The sequence below is a fragment of the Pinus tabuliformis genome, chromosome 2_2 (assembly GCF_031772625.1).
Source record: "Pinus tabuliformis cultivar Carrire ecotype Pingquan chromosome 2_2, CPIR1, whole genome shotgun sequence".
Classification (NCBI taxonomy): domain Eukaryota; kingdom Viridiplantae; phylum Streptophyta; class Pinopsida; order Pinales; family Pinaceae; genus Pinus; species Pinus tabuliformis.
In genome coordinates, this window is record NC_142300.1 from 361,968,510 (window position 1) to 361,981,993 (window position 13,484).

The following is a 13,484-nucleotide window of genomic DNA, read 5'->3' on the forward strand; positions in this document are numbered from 1 at the left end:
TTTACGACACTTGGTCCTGAGCTCCTAATCACCCAAACCTAAAAATGACTCCTTCCAAAACCTGGAAGTGAACTTAGCATATTTGTTTGATACAATCTTCTTTGGAACACCATGAAACCTCACTATATCCCTAATGAAAACCTATGCTACATCACTAGATGAATAATCAGACTTCACTGAAATGAAGTGTGCTACCTTTGTCAACCTGTCAACCACAACCATAATAGAAACATGTTGTCTAGATGTCCTAGGAAAAATTGTAATGAAATCCATGGAAATGACCTCCCATTTCCACTCTGGAATCGAAATCAACTGTAGTAATCCACCTGGTTTCTTACACTTTACTTTTACCTATTGACAATCTAAACATCTAGCCACAAAATCTGCCACTTCCTTCTTCAAATTTGGTCAATAATAGAACTTCTTCATTGTTGTCAATGTCTTCTGATATCTTGGGTGACCTGAATACGGCTTAGCATGAAATTCTCTCAGGACAATCTTCTTGAGCTCACTATTGTCCGAAACATAGATCATGTCCCTAAATCTAACCAAACCATCTGTTGGGCATGGGATCCCTCGCAACATGTTTTGGGGCTCAAAACCCAAGTTTTGGTCAATTGTATTGTAAGACTCCACGAAGTGCGGACGCGAAGTGTACAATCAAGTCATATGGTTGTCCGCCCTAAGCATTGTATTGTAATTTAATGTAAAGTTGTGTCGGCCTAACCATGGTCCGCGGACCATGGGATTGTATAAATAGACCAAGGCTCTAAGTGTAAAGATAGCTAAGCTTAGAAGAAGATAATAGATAGAATACCGAAGGCATGGTTAGAGCATAGAGTGGAATATGAGTGTACTAGGTCATAGTAGTAGGAAGAGGCTCTGCAGCTAAGTGCACAGAGACCTATTAGAGTCTACAATTGAGTGCGCGGACCCCTGCAGCTAAGTGCATAGGGTAGAGTTGGGTCTGTACTTGGGATTGAAAGATAATAAAGAGAAGTTCATTATGTGCATCTGTTCTGGAATATTTATGTTGATGTTATACATTACTTTTACTATGTTTATTTACTGCGCGTAATTGATGAATACATGTATGAATGCTTATATGTGAATCTAGTCTAATTAATCAGCTAACGGAAGACTAATTAAGGAAGACTTGGGTAGATAACACAAATCACGCAGCGGTTGGAACCGCGCGAAGACAGTAGCACAAGGCACAGGGTGCTCGCAAGTGCACGTAGTGCAGCAAGTGCGAAGGTTGGACCGCGTACTAATCACAACATATCAGACATCCCCAGGGTGCAGAAACCTGGTTCTAGCACCCTCCCATACTAATTCGGGTGAGACCTCAGTCCGCACTTCGCAAACTGTTGCCGAAAGGGCCAGTAGTACTCGTATTTTCTTGGCTAAATCACTTCTAAACCTGGCTCAAGCCCCACTAAGCCAACAAATGGTTTCGTTGCCAGGATCGGGATCAACATAAGGGATGTTTGATGTCATGCCACTGGAACCCATCAAAGAAGTAAATTGAAGAGTGGTTGGACAAGAAGATTCATGAGTTCACGACACAGGAAAACAGAACTCCGCAAGTATCTAAGGAAAAGTGGCTGAATTGCTATGTGTATACGGAAATCCACAAGATTTTCTTTGCATCCTTTCCGTCTGAGCTATATGAATGGATTGCAAGGTTAGCCAACAGCCAGGGAAGGTGTAGGCTTGACCAACCGATAGTGTGGACTCTAAAATTAATGCGCAGACTAGAAGCATCAGAAGATAAGATCGCACGAGCTGTGGACCATTGGTTCGACTAGATAAAACAGGGATTTATCACTAAGTTTGCGGTAGACATGACTGTGAGCTACAACAAGGTAGAGCAACGTTTTCTCAAGGGACCATGAGGTAATTATATTAAATCTTTGAACGCCTGGATTAAGATGTTGTTATGTGAAAAGTGGATTATGCGAATAAATTAATGTTTGGGACTACGCAGAGCAGAAAAATATACAGAAGTGGAAGTAGTGAAGAATTAGAAAACAGTCCCTTAATTTCAACCTCGGGAGAAAGTGAGGAGGAGTTTGCAAAGGTCTCTCTGAGAAGTGTGGTTAGTTTGATAAGGCAGCGCATTCCGAGGTTACCACCTCCACTAACACTATCACCCACTTCACCTCCCTCACCTCCATCTCCACCCACTCCACCTCCACAGTTCAGTATGGCGAGCATGATCAAACTACCAGTGTTCAGAGGAGTAGGGAATGAGGATCCGGACCAATTCTGGTTCGTGGTAAGAGTAGTATGGGAAGCACAAGGTGTCATAGACGACAATATTAAGAAGGCTACATTGGTGAGTGTGCTGCAGGATCGCACATTGACATGGTATATCAAGCACTCTAACGACCACCCAAACACAAGGATAGCAGAGATCCAGAATGCGCTGAATAGGGAATTTAGCAGACCAAAGTCAGAAACACAATCAATCATCGGGTTTAAAGAGATCGTGATGCTCCTAGGTGAGACTCCCTGGGATCTAGATCAATGGCTAAAGAGTACAATCCACGAAGCCAATATGACATTGATAGATTCACAGCATCACACATGGTTTGTAGCATCTCTGGCACCGCACTTGAGGACAGCATTGTCACAACAGAAAATTTCTACCCAGGCCGAAGCATTGGAAATGGCGATGAGATTACATGAGACCCTAATACAAAACCCTGAGTTGGGAGTTCAACAAATCCACGCACAACTACAAAATCTGTGTTTGGAAATGCAAAGCTTGAAGAAGGATAGGGCACCGTGGCCATAGGCGTGCAAGGAAGTATGGTGCATAAAATGCAAAGGCCAGCACCATGACAAGGATCATTGTCCAGTGTTTGTGAACAACTTGGCAGTAGGAGGGCAAATGCCGCTGAGACCGGAGGCACAGGCAGGGACGAGCGCAACACCCGCTTTATGGTGTGCGATCTGTCCGATAGGAGGGAAAAACACAACATACAATTGTCATTTGCTGCAGAAGTATACACAGACACCCCAGCAATTGTTTTGTAACTTTTGCAGGTCGGTAGGCCACGACAAGTGCACTTGTCGCAATTACGAGCTAATGATGGATCAGACCCCAGCCTATAGGATGCAGACCGAAACGCAAACCCTCGACCCAGATGTGGGGATGGCACGCACTAGATTTCACGGGCAAGGTCGGGGACGAGGTGGAATGGGGCCAGGAAGGGGCCGTGGATAGTTAATTTGTTATAATTGCAGAGGACCAGGGCACTATGCCCACGATTGTACCAACCCGGCGAGGATATCCTATTTGTATTGTGCTTAGTTTGATCATGAAATAATAGATGGCCCTACATTGATCACAAAGATGCACGAAAAAGGGGTATTCCAGCCTCCCCCGACTCAAAATATACAAATGATGAGGTATGAGCCATGTGAAGAGGACCCGAATGTAAACATGATGCTCAGAAGCGGTACGGCCATGGGAGAAGATATGGGGAAGCAACCAGAGGAAAGTACATGGGTTTGCAAGGCTCCTACAAAGGAACCCAAGTTTGACCTAGAACGCGCAAAGGATACATTCATGGAAGCTAAGAAGAGCTTCGCAAAGCCCTCCATTTCAGGTAGTAAGGATCAACCAAAGCTAGGAATGGATCCTTCAATGCTCACTACCTTTCTAGATACATGCATGAAACTACTGCGCAACAACAAGGTAGTTAAAGGACTACAGGAACTAATCACCAGGTGCACGGGGTCTGGAGAACCACGCGTAGTCCGAAAGTTGGGGAAGCATGCATTGTGCACTGGAAGGGAAATGAGGCTGACTGCACAGATTAGTGAGTATGAAATGGATCAAGTAATCCTAGATCTGGGTTCGGATGCAAATATATTACTGAAGTAAACATGGGAATGCATGGGTAGGCCCGTGTTATAGTGGTCCCCTATTCAATTATGAATGGCGAACCAACAGAATATTTTTCCCATGGGGAGGTTGCAAGGGGTAACAATTGATATTGAAGGCATGAGCGCGCAGGAGGACTTTGAAGTAATAGATATTGTCGATGACAGAAATCCCTATCCCACGTTGTTAGTAATAGATTGGGCCACCGATATGAATAGAGTCATCAACTTGAAGAAGCACAAAATGATCTTCGAGAAAAAGTCACTACGCGTAGTAGTCCCACTGGACCCAGCTGAAGGGGCGCACTACACTGAACCAGTGCACGACGATGATAGCAATGATGATCTCGATTGTATTAACAAGATAACTACGCGAGACCAGGATTGGGTGAATCCAACTACAAATGGGAGGATCTTGTGGGAGCACAAAATCTCCTACACTTAGGATTTGGACGAAGAAGTAGAGCGCCAGTAGAATCGGTTGCACGAAGTGACAACGCTGAATTGCAACATGATGGTTAGATCACTGCATCGCATAACAAACGAGGCAAGAGAACTATCGACATATGATGGATTGATAGCGGTGGATGAATTCCTGAGAAAATTTGAAAGCGCAGTACCAGAACAGCAACGGTTCAATGCGTTGTAGTGGGCACTGCACGCAACATCCGCATGATGGTGGGGTACACATCAAGGAAATTTTGAGGACTAGCGCGGATGTAGAAGGATGATGCACCTACAGTTTGGGAAGCCGCAGTTGTGGTTAGAAGACAATGCGATGGACGAGATGACCTATGTATGCACCTCGCGAAATGGACCAAGGTCTACGGGGAAGAACCACAGACCGAAAGGGTACACTTATTCTACCATACCTTGGACGTAATACCCATGAACTAGTATACTGAGACGAAACTCTGACATGGTGCAGGCGAATGGGATGTCTTTCATGAGGGATTCTTGCTAACATTCACATTTGAAGACCGGTGGTCAGATACTATTGACGATGTGCTGCAAGCAGTAAAAGGAGCCATCTTCAAAATACCACAGGAGCCATTGGAAATGCTCCAACCAGTATGGGCAACCTAGTTAAGTAGTGCTCTAGAATTTTATAACATGCAGGTGGAAGAGGATGATGATGATCCCCGAAATAATGATATTCTAGAAACCGAAGGTTGTCAGGAGGTTCGAGGACCATCATTTGAGGATCTTGACATCACCGTGCTGCTAAAAGCAAAGCAGGTAAACATTGGCACAAAAGCGGAGCCGAAGTATGTGACACTTGGGGACTATTGGGACGATGCTACGATAGATAAGGTCGCTGAGTTACTTCACGAATACCAAGACTTGTTCTCGACCAAAATCACGGACTTAAAAGGGATCATTGGCGACTTAGGGATGATGAAGATCACTCTGAATCCAGATGCAAAGCCCGTTAAGCAGCGACCTTACCGTTTGAACCCAAAGTATAAATAAAAGGTCTGCAAGGAATTAGATAAAATGCTCACGGCCAAAATTATCAAACCAGTGGAAGAATTTGATTGGGTGAGTCCCATGGTAATGTAGGAGAAAAAACAGGAAGGCGAAATAAGAATATACGTGGACCTCAGGAAGCTCAACGATGCCTGTGTTCACAACCCATTCCTGACACCATTCATAGACGAAGTATTGGAGAATGTTGGCGATCAGGAATCTCACTCATTTACGGATGGCTTCTCAGGGTACCATTAGATTAAGATCGCGCTACAAGATAGGAGCAAAACAACCTTCGCAATAGAATGGGGCTGCTTTTAGTACACCATTATTCCCTTTGGACTGAAGAATGCGCTAGTGATATTCTCACACATAGTGGTGGCGGTGTTTAAAGAATACATCCACAAGTTCTTGGAGGTCTATCTAGACGATTGGACTGTCTTTGGATTAGTTAAGCACCATGTAGTGAGCTTACGGTTGATGTTGGATACTTGCTACCGACACCAGATTGCGCTGAACCTTAAAAAGTGCACCTTCCTTGTTCCCTTTGGCAACCTGCTAGGCCATGTGGTATGCAAACAAGGCCTAATGGTGGACCCTGCGAAGATTGTTGTTATTTTGAATCTGGAAGCACCGCGCAGTGTCAAACAGTTACGCGCTACTTTGGGGCACACTGGCTACTATAGGAAGTTTATCAAGAGTTATGCCCAAATAACTGCGTCGATGGAAAAGCTATTGAAAAAAGATGTGACATATTGTTGGAATGATGATTGCATGAAGAGTTTGGATGTCCTAAAGGGGAAACTAGCCTCCATGCCAATTTTGGTCTTCCCAAAATGGGACGTGGAATTTCATGTACATGTTGATGCGTTGTGTATCGCGTTGGGAGCCGTACTCACACAGGAGGGCGCAGAGGGTGTGGATCACCCAATCGCGTTTGTGAGTCGAAGATTATCCAAAGAAGAAAAGAACTACTCTATCGCCGAACACAAGGGGTTGGCAATGGTGTACGCACTCCAGAAATACCGACACTATTTACTTGGGGGACATTTCAAGATGTATACCGACCATTCCATGTTGAAATACTTGGTGAACAATCCTGTGTTGGGGGGCCGCATATGCAGATGGCTCTTACTATTTCAAGAATATGTTTTTGAGGTCATAGTCAAGTCAAGATGCTTAAACGCAGGACCAAACCACTTGTCACGAATTGAGACGAGCGAGGAACCAACAAATTTGGAGGAGGGACTACCTGATAGCTCTTTGCAGTACACGTCATGGACGGAAACTTCGAAGATATAATCCATTTTCTAACAACAGGGATTGCACTGAAGGAGTACTCAATCCAACAGAAGAAGTAATTGGTGGTGCGCGTGGCAGACTTTTCTGTCATCGCGGGTCACCTCTATAACATGGGCAATGATGAGATATTGCGAAGATATGTACCTAAATTTGAACAAGGTTAGATCCTCGTAGAAGCACATGGGGGTGTTGCAGGAGGACACTATGCAGGACGCGTGATTGCACAAAAGATTCTTCACGCAGGGTTATGGTGGCCGACCTTGCACCAGGATTCGAAACCGCATTATAAGGCGTGAGATATATGTCATAGGACAAGAAAACCATCACGAAGGGACGAGATGCCACTAAATCCCCAAATGACACTGTAACCATTTGAGAAATGGGAAATTGACTTTGTGGGCCTAATCAAACCTCAGGGAAAGACGGGTGCGAGCTACATCATCACCACGCCGGAGTACTTGACACAATGGTCGGAAGCATAACCGGTCAAGGACTACATGGCTGCCATGACTACCAAGTTTTTGTTCGAAAATGTGCTGACACGATTTGGCTGCCCGAGAATCTTAATGAGCGATCATGGAACACATTTATTGAATGAAACCATCAACGCACTCACAGAAGAGTTCCAAGTTTATCACCAGAAAAGTACACCATACCACCCACAGGCTAATGGAACAATAGAGGCATTCAATAAAATACTAGAGACTGCATTGACCAAAATATGTAACGCATAGCGGGATGACTGGGACCTGCGCGTACCCACTGTGTTATGGGCATACAGGAAAACGTGCAATCAATTGACAAGACAAACACCATTTCGGTTGGTCTACGGTATGGAAGCATTCATGCCGATGGAATACATCGTACCTAGTCTGCGAATAGTAGCGCTCACAGGCATGACGGACTGCGAAGCTCTGCAAGAAAGGCTCGTGCTATTAGAAGAACTCGAGGAAGAATGATTTCTAGCCAGATTTCACCAGTAAGTACAAAATCAGTGTGAAAAAAATGGCACAACCGCCATATCAATTTGCGCACCTTCAAGGTAAATGGGGAAGGAGAACAAGGGCATGGGACTATAAACACAAGCACCAGAAGCCGGTACCAAAGAAGAGACATGAGTCAGACACAGATGATTCAGAAGCAAGAATGGATCAGATTCAACAGACGATAGAAGAGTGCACTGCGGACCTTCGCGTAGCACAGGCACAGTTGGAGGGGCTCCGTGCCAAGATCACCACACCAACAGAGTGACTCGGGACAAGTCACGATGATTGTGGTGGGGGCTTGTTGGGCATGGGATCCCCCACAGCATGTTTTGGGGCTCAAAGCCCAAGTTTTAGTCAATTGTATTATAAGACTCCGCGAAGCATGGGCACAAAGCACGAAGCGTACAATCGAGTCATAGGGTTGTCCACCCTAAGCATTGCATTGTAATTTAATGTAAAGTTGTGTTGGCCTAACCATGGTCCATGGACCATGGGATTGTATAAATAGAGCGAGGCTCTAAGTGTAAAGATAACTAAGCTTAGAAGAAGAGAATATATAGAATAGCTAAGGCATGGCTAGAGCATAGAGTGGAATCTGAAGTGCATTGGGTTGTAGTAGTAGGAAGAGGCTCTGCAGCTGAGTGCGCAGAGGCCTAGTAGAGTCCGCAGATGAGTGCGCAGACCCCTGTAGCTAAGTGCGTAGGGCGGAGTCGGTTTTGTACTTGGGATTGAAAGATAATAAAGAGAAGTTCATTTTGTGCATCTGTTCTGGAATCTTTATGTTGATGTTATACATTACTTTTACTCTGTTTATTTACTACGTACAATTGATGAATACGTGTATGAATGATTATATGTGAATATAGTCTAAGTAATCAGCTAACAGAAGACTAATTAAGGAAGACTTGGGGTCGCGCGGCAGCTGGAACTACGTGAAGACAGTAGCATAGGGTGTGGGGTGCCCGCAGGTGCACGTAGTGCAGCAAGAGCGAAGGTTGGACCGCATACCAATCACCACATATTAGACATCCCTAGGGTGCGGAAACCTGGTTCTAGCACCCTCCCATACTACTTCGGGTGAGACCTCAATCCGCGTTCCACGGACTGTTGCCGAAAGGGCCAGTAGTACCGAGATTTTCTTGGCTAAATCACTTCCGAACCTGGGTCAGGCCCCACTAAGCCAACACCATCTGATGTGAGACTATATTCCACATCCTGATCACATGTACTCTGCTCTTGTAACCTATGCCTAAGCTCCCTATACCTATCATCCTGCTGACCTGCCTGTAATATTCAATCCTGTAAATCTATCTCATAAAACTCATAGTTGCAATGTGATTTAATCATATTCACATGCTAAGAGCATCTTCAACCTTGTTCTCCTTTCCCTTAATGTACCTGATCTCGAAGTCAAACTCACTAATCGTGGCCAACCATCTAGCTTGCCTGACATTCAAATCTTGAAGTCAAATTCACTGATCATGGCCAAATAAGTATCTCAATCCATTTTGATCACTCATATATGAATCGTCTGCCAAGAAGATAGTGTCTCCACATCTTCAAAGCATGGATGATCACTTCCAACTCAAGATCATGTGTCACATAGTTCTGCTCATGTTCATTTAGTTTCCTTGACTCGTAACATACTACTTGTCTCTCTTGCATAAGGACTCCACCAAGTCCTCTCTTGCAAGCATCTATACACACCACAAACTCTTCCTCAGGGTTTGCAATCTTTAGGATTGGAGGATTTGTAAGAAACTACTTCAACCACTTAAAACTTGTTGCACATTACTTTGTCCATTCAAAGTTATTACCTTTCTACTACAACGATGTTATAGGATATGGAATCTATGAGAATTTCCTAATGAACCTCCTTTAGTAACGTGCTAACTTCATAAATGATCTAACCTCATCTACATTCCACTCCATGATAGCTCTTATCTTCTAAAGATCCACTGATATGCCTTCCTTGGAGACTACATGCCCCAAGTAATGTACCTTTGTATGAAAGAAATTACATTTACTAAGCTTGGGATATAGTTTATGCTCTCTTATCAATCTCAATACTGTTGTTACGTTTTCAGCATGATTTTCCTCATTCTTCGAATATATCAATATATCATCAATGAATACAATAACAAATTTGTCCTGATAAAGATGAAATACACTATTCATCAAGCACATAAAAATAGTTGGAGCATTACTTAGACCAAAAGGAACTACAACAAACTCATAATGCCCATACTTGGTCTGAAAATCAATCTTGTAGATGTCCTTTTCTTTAATGCGTCCTTGATGATATTCAGGTCTCAAGCCAATCTTCGAGGACATTGCTTCTCCCTTCAACTGGTCAAACAAGTCATCAATCCTTAGCAATGAATACATGTTCTTAATGGTTACCTAGTTCAATTATCTGTAATCAATGCACAACTTGAGAGTTCCATCTTTCTTCTGGTGCACCCCAAGGTGACACACTTGGCCTAATGTATCCCTTGTCAACCATTTCCTTCAATTGCAACTTCAATTCCACTAACTCCAGTGTGCTCATTATGTATGGTGCCTTTGATGCTGGTGTTTCCCCTCGTACTAACTCAATAGAAAATTTCACTTCCCTATGAGGCAGTAACTGTGGAATCTCTACAGGAAATACATCTTGAAACTATTGTAGAACTGGGTAACTATTCAAGACTTCTGCATCCTCAACATCCTTACCTTTATCACTATAAATATGCACTACAAATAAAAAACAACCTTTCCTATGACTACACTTTTCTTGCATAGTTGTAACCATTCTAACTGATGTTTCCTTCTTCTTACCCTACAAGGTCCTCTATTCTCCATCATCATCCAAGCACTCAATAGCCTTGTCATAATAATCCACCTTGGTCCTATGAAGGTACAACCAATCCATACCCAAAAACATATTGTATGATCCCAATGGAATTACATTCAAGTGTGTTGATGTAGGCATACCAATCAAATCAAATTCATAAGCTCTTACCCAATGATGAACTCTTTTCTTTGTACCTATAGCCAACTGCACTAATGTTATCGGGAAAACTAGTGTCCATTCAGAGCTGCTAGTCCCACTAAGACGGGTAGCTATCTTAGAAACAAACAAACTAAAGTCACTCGTGTTTTCCTTTATGAGAGATAGATGAGAAAGAAGCAGAGAGTACCAACCTCAGTCTTTTGCTTGGCTCCTTGCTTGTTTCCTTTCCCCTTTGACAGAACTTCACCACTCTTTCCTTACTTGTCCCACTTCAAAGAGCACCTGTAGAGTCAAAGCAGCATAATACCATCAAAGCATAGAGATCTATAACCATAAACAATATAGGATTAGAAGTATATTAACCATACAAATGCATATATCAATACAAGATTCAGAGATACACAAGAATATGGAGGAAAACTCAAATAACTTTATTGATAGAAGTAGTAGAAGAGAGGATTACAACCCATTGGTCTGACCCAGTGCCATCCTCCCAGCATGAAAGCCCTCTTCACCTCATGAAAAGCTTAGATCACCCAACAATACAATGTTGCATAGAGAAACCAACAGCACTTCCTTACAAAATACAAAATTCCAGCCTTTGGATCTCTAGGATGAGGGATCCATATATAGATGTTTGTAGGTGGGTGAGTCAGCTTCTGGGATTTTGATTAGTGTCATCTCTCTAATAGTTCTTGGTTCCACTTGGAGATTTCATGATCTCTTACTCATCCCTGGGCGAATTCAGAGAGGCAAGTGTCGAATGAGCAGCTTCTAGAAGATTCTCTGGGTTTCCACCTAGCAAACTGCTTCTGCCATTTGTCTACTCTCACTCATCACACCCTACAGAAGGGATTTCCAGTATGCATCGCACTTTTTTCATGTGGCAAGTGAGATGCATCGCACCCTTAGCACTGAGCAGTCTGTATGGTCCAGTTTTGACCAGTTCTAAGTAGTTTTTCAGGGAGAACTTCTGGGAGATGATGTAATCAGCTGACCTTGCTCCTTTAGGGTATGAAACAACACTTTTAGGGACTTAGAAGCCCTTGGTTTATGGACATATGTGATTGGGGTTGTAGTGCCCAAATATGTCTATAACAATTGCCCCTAAAGCATGAGGTCGTAAATCTTTTTGATGTCGGGTGAAATGCTTTATCATGAGGATCCGAGGTTTTTCGAACCGGAAGGTGACCTGTAATAATATACAATACAATACATTATCTTCATAATATTTTCATGATCTATATGAGGCATGCATTCCCATGCTCAGCTTTATAAATTCATTTTCATGTTCATAGGACAGACAACCGTTTGTGTGGCAGACTGATGATTCTGGTAGAGCCATCATCCTTTGGCTTGGATGATTATCTGTGCAGCAATGATGTACATTTGATGTTTTTGTTTTCCTGAATAAATCACATCCTGGATGGATGAAACTAGATCAGGGGTCTTCAAAACTTGTTCAATCTTTGCCCGAAGTACAATCCGATCCATGTGAAAAGATGTTCTGGCATCGAACATGGAAAGACATCGCCTGATTACCAACCAATGATGTAAGTTGTTAACAGGCGTGAGAGGAATCACCGATAATGATAATGACCCTCAAGGTACTGCAGTACAATTCACGTGGTGTGAATACATGAGTCAATGTCGAACACCATGCAAAATCTTTCGGTCGAAAGCCATTAATGTAAACCTGTCGCCAGAAGTGAGAAACTTGCCATTGAGGCATGCAAGCTTCAAAGTACTGAAAAGGTTGTTCCTAGGTCGACTTCTTGGATAATGAGCTGATGTCGACAAGAAGTGACCCATCATAGGAGGGCATTAATGAATCCCACATCTATGACATGGAATGGAGCAAATGATTTTGTGGAGGTGAAAACGATCTGATGATACAAGGTTCAGGGTGGCGGTCATGAAAGAATGAAGCGTGAAGGTATTGCAGTGGATGACACACAAGCTGGGTTGGTGAATTCTCTCAGCGACTTATCTTGAACATTTCGGCGACACTGAAATGGATTGGTAGCATTAACCCCAAAAAATGGATGGTACGGTGGATCAATGGTAATATGACCGGTGAACGGAATAACCCAACCCGACTCAATCATGCTGATGGAGTGAAAGTGTCATGTTCAAGAGCAACCTGCTACCAATAAATTTTCTTCAAGTTTTCTTCCCAATTTTTCCCCGGTCATTTCTGACCAGTACCTCTTTATTTTTGTTAAGCTTAAGGAGGATAACATATGCTTGTTCTATAATTTTCCCTTCGGGCAAACCCGTCGCTATGTTTTAACGAGTCTAGCAACAGTGAAACTCACCCTTGCCTGCATGGACAAGTTTGTCACTATTATTTTAATGAGTTTAACAACAAAGATAACTCGGTCCTTTTCATTTTTAGAGAGTCTGAAAAGGGACAGAAAGGAAACTCTAGTATTCCTTTTTCGTAATGTAATCCCTTAAGTCCTAAAAAGTGTAAAATAATATGAAAGGGATGAATTTTTGATAGTTTTAACGAGTCGAACAAGACAAGTGCTCGATCTTTTTGTGTAATGATCCCTCAGGTTCAAAAAGATTAAAATCTAGAGGAGGGATAGCACTTATGATTGCTTTAACGAGCTGGAGAGGCTAATTGCTCGGCAATCTTTTCATATTTTACGAGTCAGATGAAAATAGCTTAAAGGAGACTTGTTTTTTGAGGAACAAGTGATGTTTTCGAACAGCAGTTGGTTCCAGGTAAGGTTTGGAACTTTTTCAATCATGGTAGTGTAAAGAAGGTGGCTAATAGGATCACTCATCGCAGTTGTTCCTCAAAAGGGGTAAATAATCAAATGGAG